The sequence below is a fragment of the Camelus ferus genome, chromosome 7, assembly GCF_009834535.1.
Source record: "Camelus ferus isolate YT-003-E chromosome 7, BCGSAC_Cfer_1.0, whole genome shotgun sequence".
NCBI classification, from domain to species: Eukaryota; Metazoa; Chordata; class Mammalia; order Artiodactyla; family Camelidae; genus Camelus; species Camelus ferus.
Window position 1 is genome coordinate 77,533,178 of NC_045702.1, and position 15,863 is coordinate 77,549,040.

Here is a 15,863-nt window from a genome sequence, read left to right on the forward strand (position 1 = left end):
GCGACTTGGTTATTGCAAGGTCACTTTCCTTTAGGGGATGGCAGGGGTCTGTCCCGCAGGGGACCTCACTAGTGCTGAACAGACGATTCCCGATTGACTGGTTTAAGATTCCATTTCTGGGAGAGCTGGAACTGTAAATAAGTCAGGTGACCATTTGGTTACGTGGGGCTTAGGATAAGCAACTCCATTCTGGACCTGTAGTCTTGTTTTTTGTGAATTTATAATCCCCAAAGCTTTGCCCCTTGCTTTTGCAAAGAATAAATTTCTTTAGCAATGGGAGTTGCTCAAAAGCTTGAATAAGTATATCATTTATTTTGGTTATGGACCTTAGTTGTCTAATTTGTGAAGATGGTAAGGATGATACTAAAGTGTATGCAGGATGGACTGTAAGCCAGGCACCTTTTCTCAGCCACTTTCCCCACAAGAATCACTGCTGCCGTCTTTCAAGTTCTCCTACTGTCTCTATTTTACAGGTGTGGAAACTGAGGCACTAAGTTTAGCATGACCAAGATCAACTTCTTTTTTTTTTTTTTCATATTATTCATTTATTCTTTAAAATGAATCAAACTAGTTTTTACCTGTTTTATTAAATGGGAGTCACAGTCTAGTACAACTATAAAAGTCTTGGCTACTGCATAGCCAACTCATGCACCCATTTGTGAGGATTCTGGAGAACTTGAAATCAAACGACTTGTAGCTATTTTTCCCTCTTATAATTTTCATCCTGAGTTTTGAAATTACGTTGAATATTTTACACACTAAATTCTATCAAGGTAGAGAAAAAGCCACTGGTTCAGGGTAATTTCTAGTACCAGCACTGTTTTTCTACGCATATTCTTGCAAATGGAAGCGTTTTAATTTACTGTTTTTGCTAACACCCAAGGTATTCTTTATATGTTAATCAAATTTTCTCTGACCAGAATTACAGAAAGGTTTACATTCTGATGCTTTTAGCAGTCAATTTGAATGATTCAGATTTTTTTTTTCTCATTTTTATTTCTTAGTATCAGAAAAGGTTTATAAGAAAATTCTTACCCTGAAGAGTGGGGATAGCTCAAAGAGCACATGCTTAGCATGCATGAGGTCCTGGGTGCAATCCCCAGTACCTCCATTAAAAGGAAAAAGAAAGAAAATTCTCACTCTGACCTGGTGTAGCATGTGATATTTTACTACCATTCATGAAAACTGACTTTTCCAAAGTGGTCCTTATACAAAATGTATACAAAGCAGTTCCTGGTGTGACTTATGCCCTTCCTCTGCCCCTTGACATCTTGATTCAGATTAATTTTGTTCTGAATTTAAGTTTTATCCCCTTTCCTTTTTAGCTGGAAATCTGAAAATGCTATGTTGCCACCCAAATTAATGGATAACTATCTAGAAATATTATAAACCATAATACTATTTGTTTATACGTGGAATTAACTACATTTCTAGAAACGATTTGCTTGCAGTTCAGTGAGGTTTATTATTTTTCTTTGTTTCTCCCTGGAGAAAGAAAAAAAAAACCTTAATATTTGTAAAAGTCAATTTAATTTATATTGTCATGACTACCATCTGTATATTTTTCGGATGTCTGCAAATCAGATAGAGGCTTATTGTGCAGGTATACCTAGGAAGATGCTAAGAACTCAGTGAACTATATTTGCTTGGTTTACAGAATTGTTTTATTGTAGTTATGGATCCTATAAAAAATAAAAAGATGTAGTTACATCTGTTTATTGTATAAACTAGAAACCAATTGGTCCAGCACTACAAGCAGTCAGAAAACACCGTGGGAGCTGCTCCATGGTGATTTGAAAGGGAGAGGGTGAGATGAGAAGGGCCAGGGGAGGTGGGTATGGTGGAGGGGAGGGCCGAGGGGTGACGCTTTGTTCCTTTTCTCCGTCTTTATTTGAAATCACTCCCAACTCTCCCATAGCTTCAGCAGCAATAAGTCAGCATCTTTTTTTTTTTTTTTTCCTTTTTAATGATGAGGTCAACTTCTAAAGTGTTTCTAAAAACAATCTTTATGACTCAGTATCCATCCATATATTTTATAGTTGTAGTCACTATGTGTATGTACCTTTTGTATCATTTAAAGATTTTTTATTGTAAAACTGATACAGTAGCTTATGGTAAAAATGTCAAATAGTACAAAGGGTATATAAAATGAACACAAAAAGTGCTTGTTTCTCCCATCATTCCCAGTCCTACTCCTAGTGGTGACCACAGTTAATGGTTTCTTGAGTACTTTCTTGGACATTTTTATACACATACATATGTAGTTAGAATTAATATTATATCCAACTTTGCACATTGCCCTTTTTTAATAGTATGTCATGTAGTGCCTTTTTTTCTCCTTTAATTTTATTTTTTATTGGAGTGTAGTTGATTTGCAGTGTTAGTTTCAGGTGTACAGCAAAGTGATTCAGTTATGCATATACATACATATGTGTATTTTTTCAGATTCTTTACCATTATAGCTTATTACAAGAAATTGAATATAGTTCCCTGTGCTATACAGTAGATCCTTGTTGTTTATCCATTTTATATATAGTAGTGTGTGTCTGTTAACCCCAAACTCCTAATTTATCCCCCACCTTCCACTTTGATAACCATAGTTTGTTTTCTTTGTCATGTCCTTTTCATGACCTTAAATCTAGAGGTACCTCATTCTTATTTTAATGACTGAGTGGTATTGGATTATATGGATGTATTAAAATTTATATAACAGGGGTATTTTTTTAGATACTTAAGTCTTTGCATAATTGTACAAGTACATCTGTAGGATATATTTCTAGGAGTAGAATTGCTTAGTCAGAGGTATGAGCATATGAAATTTGTATAGGCATTGTCAAATTTCCTTTTAAAATAGTATACTAACTTATACTCTCACTGTATGTTTAACATATAATTATTGAATTTTAAAATGTGTATTAATTCCATAAGTCAGTATATTTTAGTTGGCATTTTACAAAATTTATGAATGAGGCTTGGTATCTTTTCATTATTTTTTGCCATTGTATTTATTTTTCTGTGCACTGCCTGTTCAGGTTTTTTTTTTTCCCCCTTATTGATTTGTTAAGTATTTGAACTCTGAGGTCAGATGGCTCTGGGTTCAAATTTGGGCTTCGCCACTCACTAGCTGTTTGACCTTGAGAGGGTTATGTAGTCTCTTTGAACTTCAGTTCATTACCTGAGGTGGTAAAAGTACATAACTCATGGGGTATTATTAATTGCTTGATGAAATAATCAATGTAAAATACTTAACACATTTCCTAAAGTATAGAAAGAATAATATGTGTTTACCAGTAACATTACTAGTACTACTGAGATTTTTTAAAAATTCAGAATAGAATTTGTCAAATGCTTTCATAGGATTCATATGATCATTTGTTTTTTCTCTTTTAACAAAATGATATGGTAAGTTGTATTAATAGATTTTCTAATATTGAACTAGCCTTATATTCCTAGAATGAACTCTGCTTGGTTATAACATTAATTATTAATTTTGTTCTTAAAATATTAGTACATAGCAACTGTTATTTTAGTACAAATTTAAACTTTTTTTTTAACATAGAATCGAGCTCTGAATTTTTAGGTATATTTCAGAGAACATTGTTGAATGTGTTTTCCTGTTTTAGATGAATAATTACGGATCACAGCTAGGAATGATCTATTTAGAAACTGTTGGTTGGGGGTGCCTAGAGACCCCAAAAAGAAGCATGTATGATTTAGATGTACTAGTCAGGATACATAACAGGTCACCATTGTTCTGTCTAAACTGTGGAGCAAGAAATGACATTTTGTTTCTGCCTCATATTTTCATGCCTATTGAGATTAGGTACTTCACAGCTTTTAAAGTAATAACCACAGTGTAGTTTTATAAAACTGCAAGAACACTTTTTCACACATAGGAAAGTAGTGTATGGTCTGATTTGTGCCTTTTAAGGACATGCAGCTCGGAAATGGTATGTTACATTGTTTCGATGACTCAAATCCTGTTACTTAAGGTTAATTTTAGATTGGGAATCTAGCAGAGAAATGAAATAAATACATAAGGAAACCACTTCTCATGGTTTTCCTTCCTAAAACCGTTTTCATGCATCAAATACTGACTTCTTTTTTGATTCTTCCTTTTTAACTTCAGAAGTTCTAAGGACATTAGAAATGTGATACGCGTGAGGTAAAGATACTTTATATTGAAAAAGTTGGAATTCGGGTTCCACCCTGCCGGGCCATTCTGTATACACAGTGGTACATAATTAAAACCTGGAATTCCAACAAGAAACACTGTGAATGACGACAATAGCTACCATTTATTGGGGGCTTACCATGAGCCAGGAACTGTTGTGAGTACTTTGCACGTTTTAATTCGTTTTGTTCTTAAAGCACCTGTATACAACAGTTCCTCTGTTGTTCTGGCATTACAAGTAAGGGAACTGATACACAGAGGTTAAGCCCTGGCCCAAGGTAACAGTGACAGGGGGCAGAGACAAGATTCAGATTCAGGCATTCTGTCTGCCAATCCTATGCGCTTTCAAATACTCCTTCTGCTGGCAAAGCTGGAGCTACGACCATTCAACAAATATTTATTGAGTGTCTTTAGTGTGCTGGAAATTAATTGTTGTAAATCTGGGCCATTGCTATGGTGAGAAGATGCACGCGCTCCCTGCTGTCGTTGAAGAGTACATTCTTGTGGAAACAAAATAAAGGCACAAACTTCATAGTTTATGAAGTTTCTTCATAAGAATAGCCGGTTGTGTTTTGGAAAGATATTTTATGGTAATGGTGAATGTTCCCCTGGTTGGTTCATGAATTCCCTGTCTCGGCTCTCTGGGGTATGCTGTGTTTTTATGAGGATCCGGGAGGCTGGCAGTGTTGGGGGAAATTCCTGTGTGTTGGCATCTGAAGACCTGGGTGAGAATCTAGCGCTCCATTGTGTGAACTCGGAGTTTTAGTGTCTGCATTTATAAACTGGTCATCGGATGCCCTGCCTCCTACCGTGGTTGTTAGGATTAAATCAGCTCAGGTCCCTCGCACAGTGTGTGACTTTAGAAGAGGCTGATCAACGATTAGTTTCCTACTTTCTATCCATTTCCTAGTCTTAATAATTGTCAGTGAAAGATACAGATGCAGACAGAGGGACTAAGTGGAGTTCCCTGTAAATGATGTTTAACTTTTCTTCTTGCCAGAATGCGGTATTTGTTCAAACACAGGTGATTTTTGTAATCATCATTTAGGCAAACGTTGAAGAGAGTTGATGTTTACAGAATAACTTAGAATTACTATTCATGAAAACATCTTCTTGAAAGAGTTAAGTACAAAAAAATGCATCCTAACAGACTTTTCTCAAAATCTCCATTGGTGTATTGTATCACTATGCTAGAATTTACTTGTGTATTCTGTGCCTTAAAATTAATATATTTTAATTTCATATTGCTTCAGAAAGATAGTACTTCTTATTTGCTTATACTTAGTAATAATACCCACATTTGTTTCATTAGAAATGTTTTTTTCTGATACCCAGTAACTCAGTGTAATGTACTGGAGCGAGTTCTTGATAGAAACCGTATCTGTTAACTAAATTATTATTGTGTATACTTAGTAACCTTGGCCCTGTATCTAGTCTGTCACTGGATTAGTGCTGACTTTTACAGTTGCTTTTCCATTCCTTCTATTTTTGTGGGCAACATACCACTTACAACACACACCAGTTGCTGTAGCGAGGCTCAGTGATCTCTTGCTTTTGTATTCCTCTTTTTCCTTAATTCATCTGGCACATCTCTGTCATAATGTCCTATGCACCACACTTCAAAAAGTCTATACATTTTAAGTTGATACTCGACTTAAGGCCCTGCAGAACCCACACTCAGTTACCCTGTTTTCTATCACCCCTAACAAACCTTCCCATCCTGTCAAGCCATGGCTGCCTACTGTCTTCTAAATGTTCTTTGATTTCAAATGTGTCATGTGTTGACTGGGACATTGTGCTGCGCACCAGAAATTGACACATTGTAATTGACTGTACTTCAATTAAAAAAAAAGTTTTTAAAAATGTGTCATGTGATCCTCTCGTCAACTCTGAGTAAGGCAGTATTGTTATCCCCCTTTTATAGACAGGGAAACAGAGGCACAGAGAAGGTGAATAACTGGTCCAAAATCCTTCTCTTGTCTGCGGTTGCGGTTAAGTTTGAACCTGAGTTTCCCTCTGGCTGTGTGCTCTTCAGCACAGACTTCCTTTGGGATGAAAGCCCCACTCAGGTGTCATCCTGAAGAATAATGTGACTCACTTCTTCATTGAGTGACACATGACACCTATTGATATATATATCTGATGCCTCTTCCAGGGGGTGACATTTTACCTGACATGTAGGAAGAACAGGGTGGCAGGGCTGGAGGGGTAGCCTTCCAGGGACTTGTGGGTGCAAAGTGTGAAGCTTACTCTCATTCCTAGCATGTTGAATGTTTATCTTGTCCTCTTCATCCCTTGTGCCTTTTGATAGCTTAAGCCAAACATTTTTCGAGGTTTACACCTCATGATTGCTATACAGCTGGCATTTATTTAATCACAGCAACTCTTTGAGGTAGATCTTAACAGCTACATTTTTACCGCTTAGAAAAACTGAGATTCAGAATGCTTAGTGACGTGATGTCACACAGTTAATCAGTGGCAGAAAAAAGTGGCAGAGCTGGGATATGCCTCATTTTGTCTGAATCCTATGCTCTTTCCCCATATTGTAAATCAGTCACTCTCTGTATAACCACGGATAATAACTTACACTCCTGTTTTAGATGAATTAATCTCCCTAACCAGGTTGCAAGCTAGTATAGCACACGGACCCTTTTAAATACTTGTATTGTTATAAACATCAAACACAGCTTTACAAATAAATAGTCCGTGATTAAGAGTTGTTTCCATGTGTTAGTTTCACTAACGTTAGAGGCATTTTGCATAGAGTAAAACACAACTTTCATCGTTAAAAAGATGAGTTGTTTGCATGTATCATTTTCATAAAAACAATAAAACTATTTAAAAAAAAAACAGGCAGTGGTTCTGAAATCCATGGAACGTAAAAACTAGATTGAAGACCTAAAGCCAACCTTATTTGTTCTGCAAGACACAGAAATTTGGTGGAAGAGGAGAATCAGTTTTGCAGGCTACCTGATAACTGTCACTTTGGTTGTTAGAATTCCATTGAATGACTAGAGCTTGAACTTGTCATTTTGCAGATACTACTTTCTTATTAATGATGCTCTGTGGCTTTATTCTTACTTATTTTTGGTAATTGGTTGGATCTTTATCATCATATTTTCCTTGCTGTCCTGATCTTTTTGGACCTGTATTCCCCTTAATTTCTGATGTCTCCTTGACTGTGAGTGACACATTGAATTCAATCAAGGGAAACTGGAAAGTTTATTCACATAATGTTGGGGGTGGGGTCCTCACAAAACCATCAGGCTACAGGGAGGGCAGGAATACAGCTGGGCAACTGGGTTTGGAACCCTGTTAGGGTCTCCCTATCTTTTCCCTCCGACTCTCTCTCCTACTGTTGGTTGCTTTCTCCATGTGATGGGCTTATGACCACCGCAGCTCCACACTTTACAGCATTAGCCACCAGAGAGAGACCGACCTGGCAATCCCTCTTGATTCCAGCCTAAAAATCCCAGGAAAGGGTTCTAATTAATTAGCCCAGGCATCCTGGATTGACCTGAAGTTGCCTCGTTTGCACGTCCAGGGTCTGCTGTGGCAGAGGGCTTGGAAACCCTGACCTCCCCTGGGGCTAATTTTAGCTGAGCCATTTTTGGATTATCAGAATCATGTCTGCTGACTGATTACTAGGTTGGACTTGTTAGCAGATGGAAGACTCCCCCCTTAGAATGGGGATCCCACAAAAGTAGGATTCTTGCCTGCTGGCTGGAAAGAATTCACAGCTGAGGCAGAGGGACAGTGAAAGCTTCTTTATTTCTCAAGAGCGAAAGAAAGGAAAGCTCACTGGCAGGGAGCAGGGAACAAAAGTGCTCAGTGAAGAAAAGGCACTCGAGCAGGGCGCTGTCGGCCAAGGTGGCAGGTAGAGACAGCTCCGGCTGCGGCTTGGGCCGCAAGGACTTTTGAGGGAGGCTTCGACCATCGTGTCCTGGGTGTGCTGGAGCCAATCACCTTTCTCTTCCGTCCTGTTATGGGCCTTTCCGGTTGTTGTCATGGCAATCGCCACCTGTCCTGACGCTAGTGGGTGCGTCACTTTGTTATGGAAGTGACAGGCGAGCCAAGAAACAAGCACCACTCTGAGGGTTGGAGTACTCAGATGTATTACGCCAGCGGGCTCAGAGGGGCTTCTGCTCCGAAGCTCTGAGCACCTCCAAGACGTGCGCATGAGGTTTTATAGGGTTAAGTACAAGCTTGGGGTATTTGGCCAATAGGCATGGAACAGCTTTAGTAGCATCATTATCACAAAAGTGGAGGCAGGGAGGCAGCAAACCAACATTCCAAAGCCAGATATATCTCTTTGAAAATCCAGCTGGCTAGCAAAAAAAAAAAAACAACAAAAAAAACATGAACAGGGAATCAGCAAACCAACACTAATTAACTTAGATTTACGAGTTAGTCCAGCAGAACTCAGATCAGTATTCTGATACTTAGATTTGTGAGTTATCTTATTAGCCCAGCCCGGCTTTTCTTGTTGGGGGCTTTTCTTGTTAGCCCATCCCGGCTTTTCTTTCACATTCTTAGACTTCTGAGTCATCTTGTTAGCCCAGCCCGTCTTTTCCTTCACAACTTGGCATGCTGATGCATTACAGTGACCATATAATGAGGCTCAAGGTCCACTGGAAGTCACATCCTCTGCCATCTTGGGCTTTGCAGGTTCTAACAATTTCTTCTCTTTGCCTCCGGAGACTTAGGTAAGAATAATTGGTTTCTGCTTGAGAGGGAGGGGTGGGATATGATCCTGGGGGCAACAGCCTTGGTAACCAGGACCCTGCCCCAAGGCTGCACTATTGTTTCTTGATTGTTCCTCCTTTCTTTCTGCATTCCTTCCCTTCTCTGATTAGCAACTATTTGAATCTGCCCTTTGGAACTCAGGGAAAGTCAAGGAAGCTGAATGAAGCCTATTTCCTACAAACAAGAATTGGGAATGTGGAAAGGTTTGTACCAGGGAATACCGCACAGGTTCCTGCTTGGTGTCAGGCTGGCTGCCCTGAGGAAGTGCTCTTTGTGGAAGGCAGCTTCTTGGATGTCCTGTGAGCTTCCTTTCCAGCCTGAGGGGGCATCTGCGGTGTACTCAGGACCTTTGCATGTCAGAGACAGCTGATGAGCCCTGAGCTCTGGGTATCAGGGACTCTTCAGTCACTTGTTTCACCACCTGCCTGTATGACTGCAGGTGACGCCTTTGGATTTGTCTTTTTCTATTGAGAAACATTACCATTTTATGACAGGATAATGCTTTACACATAGAATGACAATAACAATACCAGACAAATGTCGCTTCTCTTCAAAATAATGGAACCTATTATCTTGCGTATCAATTCATCTAGGTACTAATGGAAAAAGCCCCAAAGGAGCAATGATACTTTACATTTATACCACAAGCTGTTCAAAGAGATAAAGTAGGAGGCTAGAGTTCACTGTAATTTTCTTCTCACAAACATTTTTGATGTTATTTTCTTCAGAACTTTAAGAGGAGCCAACCACCTGCCTCCCGCATATTATGCAAAATTATTGCATTTTTAAATCAGGTTGGATTTTTTTCTAGACTTGCAAGGGTTTTTAATTTGTGAGAGAACTGCTTGGTGCAGAGATGTTTGTTTTTGGAATGTTTGTACTCTGCTAACTCTAGAAGAGGTGGCTTTGTATCTAGTTGGTTGCGCTGTTAGTTTAGTTAAACTAAAAAGCATTTATTATTAACTTACTATTTGCAAGCCCCTGTTTAGTGAGATTGCTAAAGATGACTAAGACTTAGTCTGTGTCCAGGCCCCTGGGAGAGCTGACCGTGTACGTGTGACTGTCCTGCCGGACAGTTTTTGGACAGCACAGCAGAGCTGGGTCATGGTGCCACCACTTGGATACCACTGCCCACATTCTACAGAGAGCATGTGTGCAAAGGAGCAGATAGACAATCCATGCAGTGAGTTTGTGCCCTCAGTGGGTGGAGTGGGGGTGAGATGGGCGTCTGCCCTTCCTACTGGCCTGCTCAGTTCCTGCGTGCCTCTCAGACTGAGAGCACTTCTAGGATTTAAAGGTATCCATTTCCCACACAGCATGGCTTTAAAAAAAAAATCATTACTTTTTTTGGTTTATTTGTGAGGTGTCTTTTTGATGGAGAGGATTAGGTTTATTTATTTATTTATTTTTAATGGAGGTACTGGGGATTTAACCCAGCAACATGGCTTCTGAATGTAAGCCAGCAATAATTTCTGGTGCTCAACAGAAGAAAAAGCAGTCTGTTTTAATGCTGGAAGGAAAACCCATTGTTGTAGACTAATTGTAAGACCATATGACCATCTTCAGCAGTGGCTTCCTATGGGATTTTCAAGAGGAGCATTGACGGTTGGAGATTTTGTCTCATGCATTGTGTTTAGAATTTAGCCCCTGCAAAGAGTGTGATCTCACCAAAGTAAAGCTACAGATAAGGTGCATCCTGTGTTCCTACATAGAAGGGGACCTTTATTCCTAACTTGTGTGTTTGGAGAAATTGTCAGAGCAGATGTGGCATTTGTGTAGAGCTTTGAGGGGAGAGTAGAATTTCTGAAGGTGGGAATAGGGAGTAGAAGGGACACATTTCCAGTGTGCAAACCACATGAAATCATATGTTGAGGAAATAGTGAATAGTCTTGTAAGATTAGAAATGTATGAGCTTTATTATATTATAGTAAGAGGAAAGTCTTAAAAAATAGGTTTGAATCAGATCGTGGGGGATCCTTGAAAGTCTTGGAAAGAATTTGGGCTTTATTCTGTGTGTTGTGGGAAGCGTTACAAATTTTTGGTCAGAGGTAGATCATGCCAGGAATGGTCAAGATGGAATCCTGACCTTTCAACATAGGTCCACGTTGTCCTCCCCACCCCTTTCACTTTGGTCTTTCCCCACGATCAAACTAGAAAGAGGTGATCTCTTCCTGGGGATGGCCATGTGTAACGATCAGACTGCCTTACACAGGTGTGTGAGCCAAGAGGCGTTGAAGGAGGTGGAGGTAGACTGTCAGCCTATTGTGCTGTTATTGACATATGTATTATATATGTTACAAACCCAGCAGTTTGGTGTGATGATTATTGCTTTATGCAGTCTTCTCTTCTAAGTAAAAAAATTGAGAGAAAAAAGAGCAAAAGTATGCATTTCTACAGTCCTTCATATTTACTCAGTAAACTTCTTCCCATTCCTCATGAACTATCAGGGCATCTCTTTTTCTACAAAGCCTTCCTTGTTCTCTAAGCAGCAGGTCACCCTTTTCTCTTCTGTGCTCCTGCGTGCATTGTACATGCCTTCATCATGGCGCTAGTGTTATCCTGGTTGTTCTGTTTCTGTCTTGCTTGCTAAGCTGTAATTGCCTAGAGAACATAGGGTTTATATATGATCCATAGTTACAGATAATACTTTAAGTACTGTGAAATACATAGATGAAATAACTCACACACTATAATATAGAATGGTAATATAGATGCTTTGCATCATTCTTTGACTTTCCGCATCATCTCCCACTTTTCAAAAATGATTTTTTAAATGAACGTTAAGTCTTCCTGTGGATCCTTTTGCTTGAATGTGATTTGAGGTCAAAATGTGAACTTCTGTATTTTGACATATTGTCCAAATGCCTTTGCTTTGTCAATTACAGTGTAAGATTGTCACTGATGTGTCAGAGCAGATAGGTACCAGATGACCCGGGCAGAAATTAAGGGGGAGGAGGAAGGTCTGTTGACTTGTCATTGTGCCTCTTCCCTTTACTTAGTTAGAACTAGTGTATCTGAATACCGGTGTTTCTCATTCTTACTTTTATTGTTGCCTCTCCCCCCTAATTAGCACCCCATGAGATTTTAATTCCACAAATACACTCTGTGTCTGGTTATGTATTGTATGTGTATCTGTGCTTTCATATGGGGGAAAAATAATTTTTGCCCCCTCCCCCAACCAATCTTCTTGTTTGAAAATGCATGCTTTAAACTAGTATTGTAAAAGGAACATTTTTCCCCCTTTGTAGGAGGGCATTTCCACTTCAATAAGCTAAGTTTAACCGTATTGAATGAGAACTCTGTTGTCTGTTACACCTGTGCTTTTACAATAGCTTTATTTTAAGCGGATTACCATTTAAATAAGTATGCTAAAATCTGAGAGCACTGGAAAAGCAAATTTGATATATTTTGTAGCAGTTGATTTTTTCCTAGGTTTTAGGCCTCCAAACCACTCAGTCTTTCTGCACTGGCCACGTTTGCTTTTTATTCCTTCAGCAAATATTTATTGAGGGTGTACTGTATGCAAGGCTCCGTGCCAGGGGCTGGGGCCCAGGGACTCTAGGAGCGGGGTTGGTTCCTTTCTTCTTTGTTAGCTTTGTTGGCGCTCACATGGGTTATGTAAACTTGTCCAGGTCAAAGTTGTTTTGACTGCACTGATTTTTATGTATTACTGACAAAGTACAGTGGCCACTTGGTGGAAAACCCCGGGAGCTGGTGTAACGCCTTGTGCAGCAGAATAAGAAAGGTGCTTGGTCTTTGTCCCAGTGCCTGACACTGAGCTCCTAAAACCCTTGGAATCCCCTGAGGGATAAGAACTTCTTTGGTGTGCTAAGCAGCTGAATCTTGGCTGGGGGTGCTCCTGGATAGTCTCAGCACGGGGGCTGGGCCCAGAAGGACCAGACTTTGGTTGGAAACTTGGAACTTTCAGCCCAGCCTTGGAGAAGGAGCGAGGGACTGAAGCTGGAGTTAATCCCAAGGGCCAGTGATTCAATCAGTTGTGCCTCATGTAATGAAACCTCTGTGGAAACCTCTAAATGACAGGGTTGAGAGAGCTTGCAGATTGGTGGGCACATCAAGGAGCTAGGAGGGTGGCGCACCAGGAGAGGGCATGGGGGTTCTGCGTCCCCCTCATCTCATGCCAGCATTTTGTCCATCTGGCGGCTCTTGAGTCGTTCCTTTATAATAAACCGGTAAGAGTAAGGAAAGCACTTCCCTGGGTTCTGGGAGTCATTCTGTTGAATTATCATACCCAAGGAGGGCATTGTGGGAGCCTCAAATTTTATAGCTGGTTGGTCAGAGGTATGGGTGACTTGGAAATTGGGATTGGCGTTTGAAGTGGGGGCAGTCTTGTGGGCTGAGCCCTTTAACTCATGGAATCTGACGCTCACTTCAGGTAGACAGTGTCAGAATTAACTGAGTTGTTGGATACCTGGTTGGCATCAGAGAGCTGGAGCAATGGCGTTGAAAAAGACCACGTGTGTTTGGTGTCAGGAGGAAAATGAAACCCTTATCCCTTGTCTGTCACGTGGTGTGGGTGTGGGTGGGGGTGGGTGTAGATAGATGGGCATGAAAAGATTGAAGATCAAGCTCCAGAAGATGCAGAGCCTGTATAGTTCTCACTTTCCTGTTCTGTCCTGCAAACTATGTCAGCTGTCTGGCTACACTCAACGCACATTACACCGTCTGCAGTGTGGGAAACTACTTAAGTTCTTGGAGCACTCTGGATGACTAATGTATTATCAAAATGCAGGTATGCACAACGTAACAGGAAAAACTCAATATAGGGTTCACATAGAGAAGAAGACTCTGTCCCTCATTCCTGTGTAATTGCCAAACAGAGGGTGGAGTCTATAATTTCAGGCTCAATTTCTGATTGCTCAGGGGAGATAGGGTACCTTTCAGAAAAAAATTCAAGCCAGCTCAAGTTATCTGCAGGCTGTGGTTTGAGGGTCTGCCCAGACGTAGAGCCTTGTATCCATTCATTTGTTGTACAGGTATTTACTGAGCTACTAATCTGTGGGCCAGGCCTGTTGGTGAACAAAAGTTCCTCATTTTCACTCATCTTCTCTGTCCCCATGTTTTGGATAAACGGTGTAGGATATTTTAACACAGAAAAAGGACTTTTTATCCATCCACTTACTCATTCAGTGTGTGTTTGTTTGAGAGTCTACAATACAGGTACACCATTGGGAGATATTCAAAAGAGACATGTTTGCCTTCAAGGACCTTCAAACTTGTTTATTCATCAACTCATCACTCATTTGAAAAAACGTGCATTGAGAGCCGGGCAATGTACCAGGGCAGCGCTAGGGAGATGCAGACATGAACAAGAGTGCACAGTCAGTCCGTGGAGTACCAGCCTGGAGGGGCAGACAGGTGGTCACGTCTTTGGTTAAGTCATGTGTGGTCAGCGATGGTCATGCACTCTGCCCACACCATAGGGACAGTGCAGGGGGAGCACAGAAGTGCGGGGTCCTGACACAGCTCCCTGGAGGTGAGAGGTCAACACTTGACTCTTGATCTGATTTTCAGTTGGGGCCAGAGTGAAGGGTTGGCTTGGAAAGGAGGCTGTGGCAGGAGCTCCCATCAGAGGGAACTGTGTCAGTGAAGATATGGACGTGTAAGTCACCACGGCAGGGTACTAGCCTGCAAGTGCTGTATTTTGATTTGGGCACAGAAGGTGGCAGTAGATGAATTTGAATATAGTGACACAGTTGCATGTAAATGTCAGGAACTAAAGCTTGTAATATTGGCACAATCCATGGTTCAATGAAATGGATAGCCCAGAAGTAAACAAACGTGTGATAAAGGAAGTATCACAGATCAGAAGGGTGTTAGATAAATAATACTGGGTCAATTGATAAGTTATTTAGGAAAAAAAATAGATTCTTATACTAGCAATGATTTTTAGAGTTTTGGGGCTCGAAATTTAGAAATTAGAGGATTAAGGTTTCCCTCTGTGAATTAAAATTTAAGGTCAACACTTACAGGTCAGGATATATTTAACAGCTTACCTTAAAGAACCAAGTGTATCTTACCTCATTGAACGTAATTGATCCCATGAGCATGGCTGTCTTTACAGACCCCACACTCACAGGAACCTCGCTTTGGTTTAATGTTCTGCTCTTGCCCTCTTGAAATGCTTCATTTTTGAAAATGGACCTGTGCTTTCATTTTGCACTGAGTCCTGCAATTGATGTATCAGCCCTGCCCGTGACATGGGTCACCCATGGAAGCAGAAGGCTACAGAGCCGACCTTTAGAAGTCAATGCTCTCCTGCCTCTTGGAGAGTTGCAGCAGCACACTTAGGGTCCGGCTGCAGTAGCAGGACCATCCGTGTTGTGTGTGCAGATGTCCCAGACTCATGCCGCTCAGCATTCCATTTATTTGACAGACTCCTTTCCTCCCGTCTCCTTCTCAGCCAGCAACCTTCTCATTGTGATTTGGCTTCTTCTGTGGTCTTCCCGCAGGAGAGCACTGGCTGGTCATGCTGACTCCTGCCAACTCCAGAAATAGTCATTGGGTTGGCATCCTGGTGATATGCATCAGTGAGGTTCTTTAATGGGGGCCTGTCCCTGAGAAAAGGTCCCCTCCTGATGGCTTTCTGAGGCAGAAGGCTGCAGGCCAGGCATGATGCTGGTGCAGAACAGTGGTTAGGAACGAGGCCTTTGGAGTCAACCAGACAATCCTGGGGTCAGGTGTTGGCCCCAGGGTGCTAGAGTGTGTGATCTTGACCAAGATATGAAGCTCTGCCTTAGTCTTTCATCTGCCGAAAGGTGATAGGACACCTATCCCCTAGGTTGTGAGACTGAATGAGAAAACAGACACAAGGTCAGAGTTTCTCAGCCTCAGCGCTGTTGACATTTTGGACCAGCTAATTCTTCGTTGGGGAGAGGGGGAGGGAGAGCTGTCCTGTGCATGGTGGGGTGTCTGGCAGCATCTC

General features: G+C 40.9%; 1 protein-coding gene across 4 annotated transcripts in view; it reads left to right on the forward strand.

Annotated features, from left to right (window-relative positions):
• Nucleotides 1–15,863, forward strand: part of PRKAR2B (protein kinase cAMP-dependent type II regulatory subunit beta) — a 124,798-nt gene that overhangs the window by 68,071 nt on the left and 40,864 nt on the right. The window lies entirely within an intron of this gene.